At 38.6% G+C, this 9,106-nt stretch overlaps 1 non-coding gene across 1 annotated transcript in view; it reads left to right on the forward strand.

Annotated features, from left to right (window-relative positions):
* Positions 1 to 9,106, forward strand: part of LOC109030242 (uncharacterized) — a 113,798-nt gene that overhangs the window by 100,503 nt on the left and 4,189 nt on the right. Inside the window, exons 2-3 of the transcript XR_011900422.1 lie at positions 7,019 to 7,138; positions 8,743 to 8,871. This is a non-coding gene — a transcript (uncharacterized protein). The remainder of the gene's footprint in view (positions 1 to 7,018; positions 7,139 to 8,742; positions 8,872 to 9,106) is intronic.

A 9,106-nucleotide genomic window follows, 5' to 3' on the forward strand; every position in this document is an offset into this window, starting at 1 on the left:
TCCGTCATTGAAAAGAAACTTATCATTTGACAAATAATTAAACTTTTTTTTTCACAAACGTCTCTCTCTTTTATTTGATACATGGTGAAAAGGAATCGATTGTCAAGGTTTCTTTTGTACGCAGCTTGTGTCGTTCACCCCACTATTTGACTTTAAAGTTCATCGTCATCGGCTTTCATAAAGTCATTTATTTTTAGTCACATTTCTCCTGGAATCAAGAAAATAATACTTAACCGCCTAATTCCCGACACCCTCTATATATTTTGTACTTTAATTATTTTATTTTAATTTACATCAGATGAAATTCTAAAAAAAAATCCTCCGATCAATTAAAAACGCTCGAGAGACCAAAAACTAACACTATATTCGTCCCTTACCTTGAAACCACACACGTGTCAGGTCAACCTCACAGGTGAACGTTCCCAAAAATTATTTCGGATTACGGCGATTTTTGGAGGTTTTCCTTTTCTGCTGTTTTTTCCTTCAAATAAAAAGGGAAAACGACCTGTTAAATAAGCTCACTAATTACTTTCAATATATTGTCCACTGATTTACTCACTCACTGGATGATCTGCAATTTCTCTCGGGTCGGTGTACGTTTCCATAAGTATTGAGATTAGCGCGTTCGAGTGTTCCGTAACTTCCGCTTTGCGGACCATTCAAGTCGGTCGAGTTGTCACCTAACCCGAGAGAGGAACACCTTTTCAAAAAAAGTGACAGATCTTATTTTCAGCAGGGAACAGCGAGAGAAGAAAAAAATCAGATCCTGGTCTTACCAAAGCGCATTCAACGCATAGATTTCGAGCACTGTGTTAAAGAGAAACCGCTTATCTGCAAAGGACTTCCACCGTGAGCTTGCGCGGTTTCTTCTCAGTCGAACGATTCGTCATTTTCCAGATGAAAGAGTTCCCAGCTCGATGTCTCTTGAAAATTAGACCGGAGGTGCGCACCGTCTGTCACCTAATCTATGGTTATATGCGCTTTGCATACACGAGTTAGTCTCTTTTTTCTTATTTTTTTCGCGGCTCGAATCGCCCGGCACAAGAAATTGATGACGTCACGCCGACACCCTAGTTTTTCGACCCGATTTTTATACTGTCTTGCTGAGGAAAAACGTTGTATGAGCACTCAAATGTTGTCAAATCTCCTATTAGAATTTTTTTTTTTTTACATGAAATTCGAATGCCCTGGTATCAAAAACGGAACTCTGAGATTTCGTGAACTAAGAGTCTTTTTCCCGCCGGCAGTCACCTGTTTTGATAATGAGATATGATAGACGCTCCGCAGCCCGTGACAAAGAAATACAAAAAAAAAAAAAAAAAAAAAAAAAATTTAAAAAGCGGGTAACAAGGCTAAAATTTCGTTTCGGCTGAAAATTCAGCCATCCTCAGTTTGATAAATGAAAAGAAAATGGTTAATAAAAAAAATCTAAAATAGTACCTGCATGGCTGTACCTTGCAAAGCGAGAATGTTGTTATCTACAACATTATAACAACACTCTCGCTTTGAAAGGTGCAGCTAGGTACTATTTTAGACTTTTTACCATTTTCTTTTTATTTGTCCAACTAAGGGTGGCTGAATTTTCATCCGAAATGTTTTGGTTTAATCCGTGAAATTTTAGCCTTGTTACCCGATTTTTAAATTGGTTTTTTTTTTTTATTTCCTTGATAATCTGTACTTAAGTTTTCAAAATTGAAACGTGATTTCGTGACACGCATGAGTGACTTTATGGAGAAAGGGATTTATTCGTGAATACGAGCTAGATTAACTTAACAACATAGGCAAAAGGGGGTTTCTAGAACAGGGATATTTAAATACCACGCTCTGGGTCTTGGTCAATGGCTTTTAAAAATATATCCTCGTCAATTAGATACAACTATTGCTGCTCTTGGGAGCGCGCTTTGCCTACCTTGTCCAATTGAAGGAGAATTATGCGGATGCACTACGTTCCTTCATCAGGAATTCGACCTCTATCATAAGATGACGGCTTTCCTGTGAAAAAGAAATTTTGAATTAGTAGGTAAAAAGGACCCTTCTCCTGTGGCAGTTACAAATATTCATATATTATCCAAGCAAATTCGATTTTTATCTACGAAAATTTGGAATTGTTTAAATATTCTTTTGCTTGTGGCAGTTACAAACATTCATAAACTGTCGAAGAAAATTGAACTTTCATCAACGGAAATTTGGCATCGTTTGAATATCCATACGACGTTTCTCTTTGGCAAGGCAGCATACTGCCGTGCTAAGGAAAAACGCGGATGAACTTTCGGGAGTTGCCAAATTTCCTTCGGTAAAATGTTTATTTTTAAGGAAATTTAAGAGCGTTTTCCCCCGAAATTTTCAGGAGCTTTAGATGAAATTGAAAACATAATTTTCTGAGAAATCGGATGGAAAATATAAATTCACCAGGCTTTAATTTTATGATAATAAGCAATTAATCAGTCGTTGCTTTACCATACATTATTTCTAACTTATGATAATTGTACATGTTTCCTCTGATTGGAAGTTACAATAAATAAAACTCTTAAAAAAAAAAAAAGTTCACCAGAGAATTCGTGTTTTATCCGAGGAAATTTGGCAACGTCTGAAGCTTCATACGGCGTTTTTCCTTAGCACGGCAGCATAGGTGCTCGGATTAGCTCCAATTTGTTTAGCGAGTTATATCATAGGGAAATGAGACCCCCCCCCCTCCCTCCCGTTTCCCTTACCTTATGAGTTTAGCTTGTATGGAGCGTGAATTTCGGGCGATGGACCCGTACTTGCTTTTCGTTAACGACGCGTCTCGGGAGTTAATTAATTCGCGCTGAGCTCACCTGTCGCGCTGCTGGGTAACATCGAGAAGCGGTCACAATGATTAATTGATTTCTTGAATGTGTCTGCGGAGCACTTCCGTCTGTCAGAGCACTAATGATAATTGGACGAATTCACGCTAAAAAGAACTATGCGCATAAGGTTTGCATGTAACATAATTCCTTTTAGCACAAATACATCAAATTGGTCATACTAGCTGAGCGTTCCATAATGCATAGGTGGGCCAAAGGCAGAACTGACAGTGCGCCCGTAACCCCAGAAAATTTCGAGGATAAAAAAATGTACATTTTTATGTCTGGAGGCTCATACGGCGTTTTTGCTTACGGCAATATAAGGGCCCAATTTTTCTGCGAGGGGGGAGGGGGGGGGGCTTCAGGCCCTAAGGCCACATCTTTACCGAGCTATCAAGCAAGACTTCAACCATCAAAACAAGATCCGATGAATATTTCAAAACGTCGATTCCAAGCGATTCTTGACGGTTGAAGATCGCGATAGATCTATCGTAACTTTTTAACCTCTCGGAGGCGAAATGTTGATTATTCTCCTTCCTCCTCGTCTTTTTTCTCCTTTTCATCTCGCGTTTAGTTGTCAAGTCACCCAGAGGCGAAGAGCCGTTCCGCGCAGTGGCGTGGCGTGAATGATCGATTATCGATATTTCACCATTTGAAGCTATGGTAAAGAATCGATTATTAAGGTGTCCGCTGCGAACACCCTGTTTATCGATCCTTTTCCATAGGTTTAAAGGGCAGATCTATCGATATATCGCAAAGCACGCGACGCGACTGGTTCCGCACCGCGGAGGCGCAGCTCACCGACACGCACTCTGCCGCGCTAAGGAAGAACGCCGTAAAAACATTCAAGAGTTGCCAAATTTCCTTTGATAAAATGTTTAATTTTGAGGAAAATTATGAATAGTTTTCCTTGAAATTTTCAGGAGTTTTAGATCAAATTATAAAAAAATTATTTGAGAAGTCGATAGACAAATATCGACGGTGAAACTACCAAACCACGTATCTCGTTTGCGGTGTTTAAAGATCTACGCTCACATTTTATTTTTTTGAAGTAGACCAAATCAATATCATTCCTTGAGATTTTCACGGAATTTTCTCCGCACAAAGAGGAAAAATCACAGAAATTTTCAAGACTGGATGTTAAGTAGTTTTTCATTTAAAAAATAAAGTATGATAGGAAGTCTGCGACGTCGCAAACCGAGATACGTGGTTTGGTAGTTTCACCGTCGATATTCAAAAAATTTCTGAAAATTAGTGATTTGCCAGGAGAAATTTGACAACGCCTGAAGGCTCTTACGGCGATTTTCCCTAGCGCGGCAGCACTAGACCGAGTCAATAGAGAGAAATCCGACAAAATCTGGAAACTTTGAAAGCTTATATTTTCGAGAATATGAAACAAAAAAGTTCAAGAGTGGTTCTATAGGGTTTTTCGTGAAATTTCTATCCAGAAACACCCCTTGAAATTGAATATGTGACCATACAATCATCAAAAATTGAAGTTTAGCCGAAAAATTCGTGACCGACCTCCTCTAATGGCTCGTTCCACTGTGCGACACCAGTGGCAAGGCATGAATGATCGATTATCGATATTTCTCCATTTGAAGTTATGGCAAAGAATCGATTATTAAGGTGTTCGCTGTGAACCTCCTGTTAATCGATCCTTTTCCATAGGTTTAAATGGCAAATCAATCGATATATCGCAAAGCACGCCACGCCACTGTGCGACACCGCTCACTGAAGCAAGTTTTTATCCTTAAGAAAAACAGCGCGTGAACTTCAAAACGTTGCCGAATCTCATCTGATAATATTCGGATTCCCTTCCAAATTTATGGATATTTTTCTTGGAATGTTTCAAGGAGCCTACTTCGCAATTTAATCTACTATATCGACGGTGTAAGTCGGCAATCACATAGTTCGGTTTGCGACGTCCCAGACTTCCTGTCATATTTTATTTTTTAAATGGAAAACTACTCAACGGCAATTCTTGAAAACTTTCATGATTTTCCTTCTCAAATGCGAAGAAAATTCTGCAAAAACTTCAAGAAATAATGTCAATTTGTTCTCCTTTAAAAAAATGACGTAGAGGCGCGGAGATTTTCAGACACCGCAAACGAGTTATGTGATTGCCGACTTTCACACCGTCGATTTGTAAAAATTCCAAAAGAAATAATTTCTAAGTTAGTTTAAAAATAAATATTTTCTCGGGGGAAATATGGCAACATTCGGGTGTCTTTACGGCGTTCTTCCTCAGCACGGCAGCAAGAAACAAACGAGGAAATCACTCCGGAGACGAGAGCCTCTCATCCGCTCCAAGTTCAAGCCCACGAGGTCGCGAAGCACTCAAGTTCAGCAAGTGCAAAATATATGCGCCCCCCTCCCCTCCAATGCCCGCCCAAATAGAGTGCTCCTCTTATTGGTAAGAATCGCTTAGCTCGGAATGGAATTGCGCGCAGATCTGTGCGGTTTTTGGTGGCCGCGCGGCAGAAAGATGCAAGGATAAACCTCGCACCTGGTTTGGCCGTTGACCCTTTTGATGTCTCATTCTAGAGTCATTGCCGCGGCCTCGCTGCCGTGCTAAGAAAGAACGCCGTATGAACATTCAAGAGTTGCCAAATTTCCCTCCATAAAACATGTATTTTTGACAACATTTATGCGTATTTTTCCGTGAAATTTTCAGATGTTTTAGATTAAATTGCGTGCAAAATTTTCTGAACATTTTGAAAAATAATATTCGCAATTTACCCGGTAGAGTCGGTTTTAATCGGAGGAAACATGGCAACGTCTGAAGGCTCATACGGCGTTCTTCCCTATAGCATCGCAGCACGGATGGATAATGCAGTGCAAACACCTGAAAGAACTAAGCGGACGGAGAGAGCATGCGTTGAAGGAAACGGGACAGACTAACGTGCGCAAATATTTGAAAAACGGCAAATAGTGATGAACGCAAACAGAAAATTTGCGCAAGGAAAGAGTGTTGATTTAAGTATATGTATGAAAAAGCTTGATGAGCTGAGTTTGCAATATTTTTTTACATTTTTCTCTGATAAAGGAAATTGAGGAGAATAGATTTAAAAGAGAGAGATTTCACCGCTGTGAGCAAGTGTATCTACATGTGCGAACAAACACAAATAGGTATACACAGGCAGCCCAAAACGGAAATAGAAGCAAAACAAGGAAACAGTGGAAACAATAGTTCCGTAAACCTACCTATGTGTGGACAAAGCCTTCCATTTATAAGAAATGAACAAAAAAATTATGAAAGAACAACCATAATTGTCAAACATCGTGCGGACAACAGCATTAATGAAATAAATATAAAGGAGATGCAGAATTGTCTTACGCTGTGGTAGCTTATTGTCTGAAAATTACATTTTTAAGTGAAATGTAATTTTCACATAGGTAGTAAACTATCACAGCTAAGGCTGCTCCTCTTTATTAAACAAAAATACGGTTTCATAATTTTAACTTCCGCCGCCGCGCCGCGCTGATTTTTTTCCAGTGCACTGTGTTTGACGCAATGCGTGAAGTATTCATGCAGTCTTGTAGGCGCTATGCGTTTCCCGCCGACTGCTGCTGACCGCACTGTGTTTGACGCAATGCGTGAAGTATTCATGCAGTCTTGTAGGCGCTATGCGTTTCGCGCCGACCGCTCCTGACTGCACTGTGTTTGATGCAACGCGTGAAGTATTCATGCAGTCTTGTAGGCGCTATATGTGTTACATGCCGACCGTCGCGCGTCGCCGCGCCGAGGGCTTCTTTTCATCTCAAGTCCAAGTCATCATTCCTCTCTGCGCCGCGCCGCTCCAGGCCAAATTGCGTGTTTGTTTTCTCTCTTAACTCGACTAATTAAAGGTCCTGTCTCTTGCACCACCGAAAGACGACAAAATTAGAAATTACTATACTCTTAGGAAAGAGAGATTTTCTCCCTTTTTCTCCTCCGTAATTTTTTTTTCTGAATCCGATTTTTTTTTTATACCTACATTTAAAAAAATTGCAAAATTTGCCGCCATGTAGCCACCCCCTAAATCCGGCCCTGTTGGAAAAGCTCGGCGATTGCTGTTTAAAGATCATGTCCTACTTCCTCCTCATAGCGAACTACTGAGCGGCAGGTTTAACTCACATAAGGAGTTAACTTCAGGGTGGTTATTTCCTGCCTTCTAAAATTGACTAATTTTTCAATTTTTTGTTGACAGAAAGAGCGGTATGCTGCCCCTCTACGTGGCGAGCTTCCTCGTGGTGACAGGGACTCAGATTCCAGGTGCTAGATCTCATGGACGACTCATTGAACCGCCCTCCAGAGCATCGATGTGGAGGTAACAATCGTTTCCTTAACATAGTATTGGTAATAACAACCCTAGTAGCAATGGCTCTTAAAAAAAATTCTACAAAAAGTTGTCGCAAAAATGTAAACAACTTGTAAATTTTAAGTACCTAAAAAAACTCTTAAAACACTCGTTTTAGGAAACCCTTTTGGGCAATTCATTTAATTAAAAAAAAAATGGTGTTATTTTAATTAAAAGAAAACGTAAAATTTACGTAAAAATCAACAAACTACTTATATCCTCAATTTTTATGGGCTGCAACTTTTCCTTTTATACTTTTCTGTTCACCTCTTTTTTTCCTCGTTTTTGCCTGCAGAAAGTTCATAAAAAAATACGTAAATTTTACTTGAAATTTACATAAAAAAATTTACTTGAAATTTTCTTCGATTTTATATAAAAGAGCGTCAAAAAATGTTTCCTCATACGAATATTTCAAGAGTTTTTTTCCGTAATTTTCAAAATGGTTTTGAAGTATATTAAGTTTCCTTGAAATTTACGAGTTTTTTACAACTTTTCTCAACAGCTACTGCTACTGGGGAAGTATAAACTAACCTGCGGAATCAACTTGCATCTCCTCTAGCGCCAACACTAAGTTTGGAAACTCTGATAGGACAAAAGAAAGATACCTACTTATCCTAATCCTAACTGATTTTACAGCGCATCAGTCTATACTCTGATGGTAAAGATAGAGCAACTGACAAAATCTAAAAGGAATGTCAGCCATATTTCAACATTTTCACTTTAAATTCTTTACTGCTCAATTTGTAATTATTTTCGATGTAAAAAGTGAAATTTCTTCAATTTATTCGCAGTAGGTAATACCTATGTGCCATAGTTGAGACTCATGCAAACTTATCCCTTTGTTGCATGAGCTATTCGTTAATTTTTGAAGAGAAAATCTACATTGTACAGTATTTTCCAACAATGGAGTCAGTTGGAATTGATTTTTGTAGTTTTCTTTAAAGTTAGGAGATTAGACTTAAAATGCTCCCCACAAAATTATTTCTTGCTTTGATTCAATTTAATACTCAGCATAGAATATAAAGCTGAAAACCATTTGTTGCTTTCATGCAAACGCTAAGCAATAAAGGGTTCTGGCAGAGGGCAAAGAAATTGAAAAAAAAATCTTACAGAACCGGAATTAGTTTATGATGCGAGTGAAAAATTCAAACTGAGCTACCCTGAGCGGATAATGCATGCAAATTGTTGGAATATTTGCATCATTTGAGTAGGCTTCTATTATGAAGAGGGCAACTGATAAGGCTGTGTAAAAACGAAACAGTGTATATCAGCATTTAAATAGTCCCTCCATTTAAATTTAGTTCTCTAATACAGAATTTTTCAACCGTAATTTTTTAAAAATTATTAGTGACTGTAGAAAGGGGACGCAACGTAAAACTCTCTCATACAAAGTTCCTTCAAATGTTAAGGTTTTAGAAGTTATTCATGCTTATTGTCAGTCATAAACTAATGGTTGTTTATTTTCGCTTTTAGCTGATCATTTGTAAGAGAAAACGTACAAAGCCTACCTCGTTAGTCTACAAGATGAGAATTTATTTATTTCTTCTATTTGATTTATATTTATTCATTTTCAGGTATGGGTTTCAAGATTCACCTCCTGACTATAATGACCATGAATTATACTGTGGAGGATTCTCAAGGCAATGGAACAGAAATGGAGGAAAATGTGGCATTTGCGGGGATGCTTGGGACTCTCCTCAGGTATTTGTAAAAAATTGAAAAATAGTTAAAAGACATCAAACAGTCATTCTGGGAACGAAGAAATAAAAAATTTGAGAGGACAATGGATTGACCCAAACAAAACCCCGAGAACAATAAGAGAGCTGGATGTCCATGACTCCCTCATTCCTCCGTTCCTTTCTCCCATGATCAGAAGCTCTGGAAAAATCAGTAATGCCTACAATGAGTGGGTTGCTAGATATGGTCTAAATTATGACA

Source organism: Bemisia tabaci, chromosome 8 (assembly GCF_918797505.1).
Source record: "Bemisia tabaci chromosome 8, PGI_BMITA_v3".
NCBI lineage: Eukaryota > Metazoa > Arthropoda > Insecta > Hemiptera > Aleyrodidae > Bemisia > Bemisia tabaci.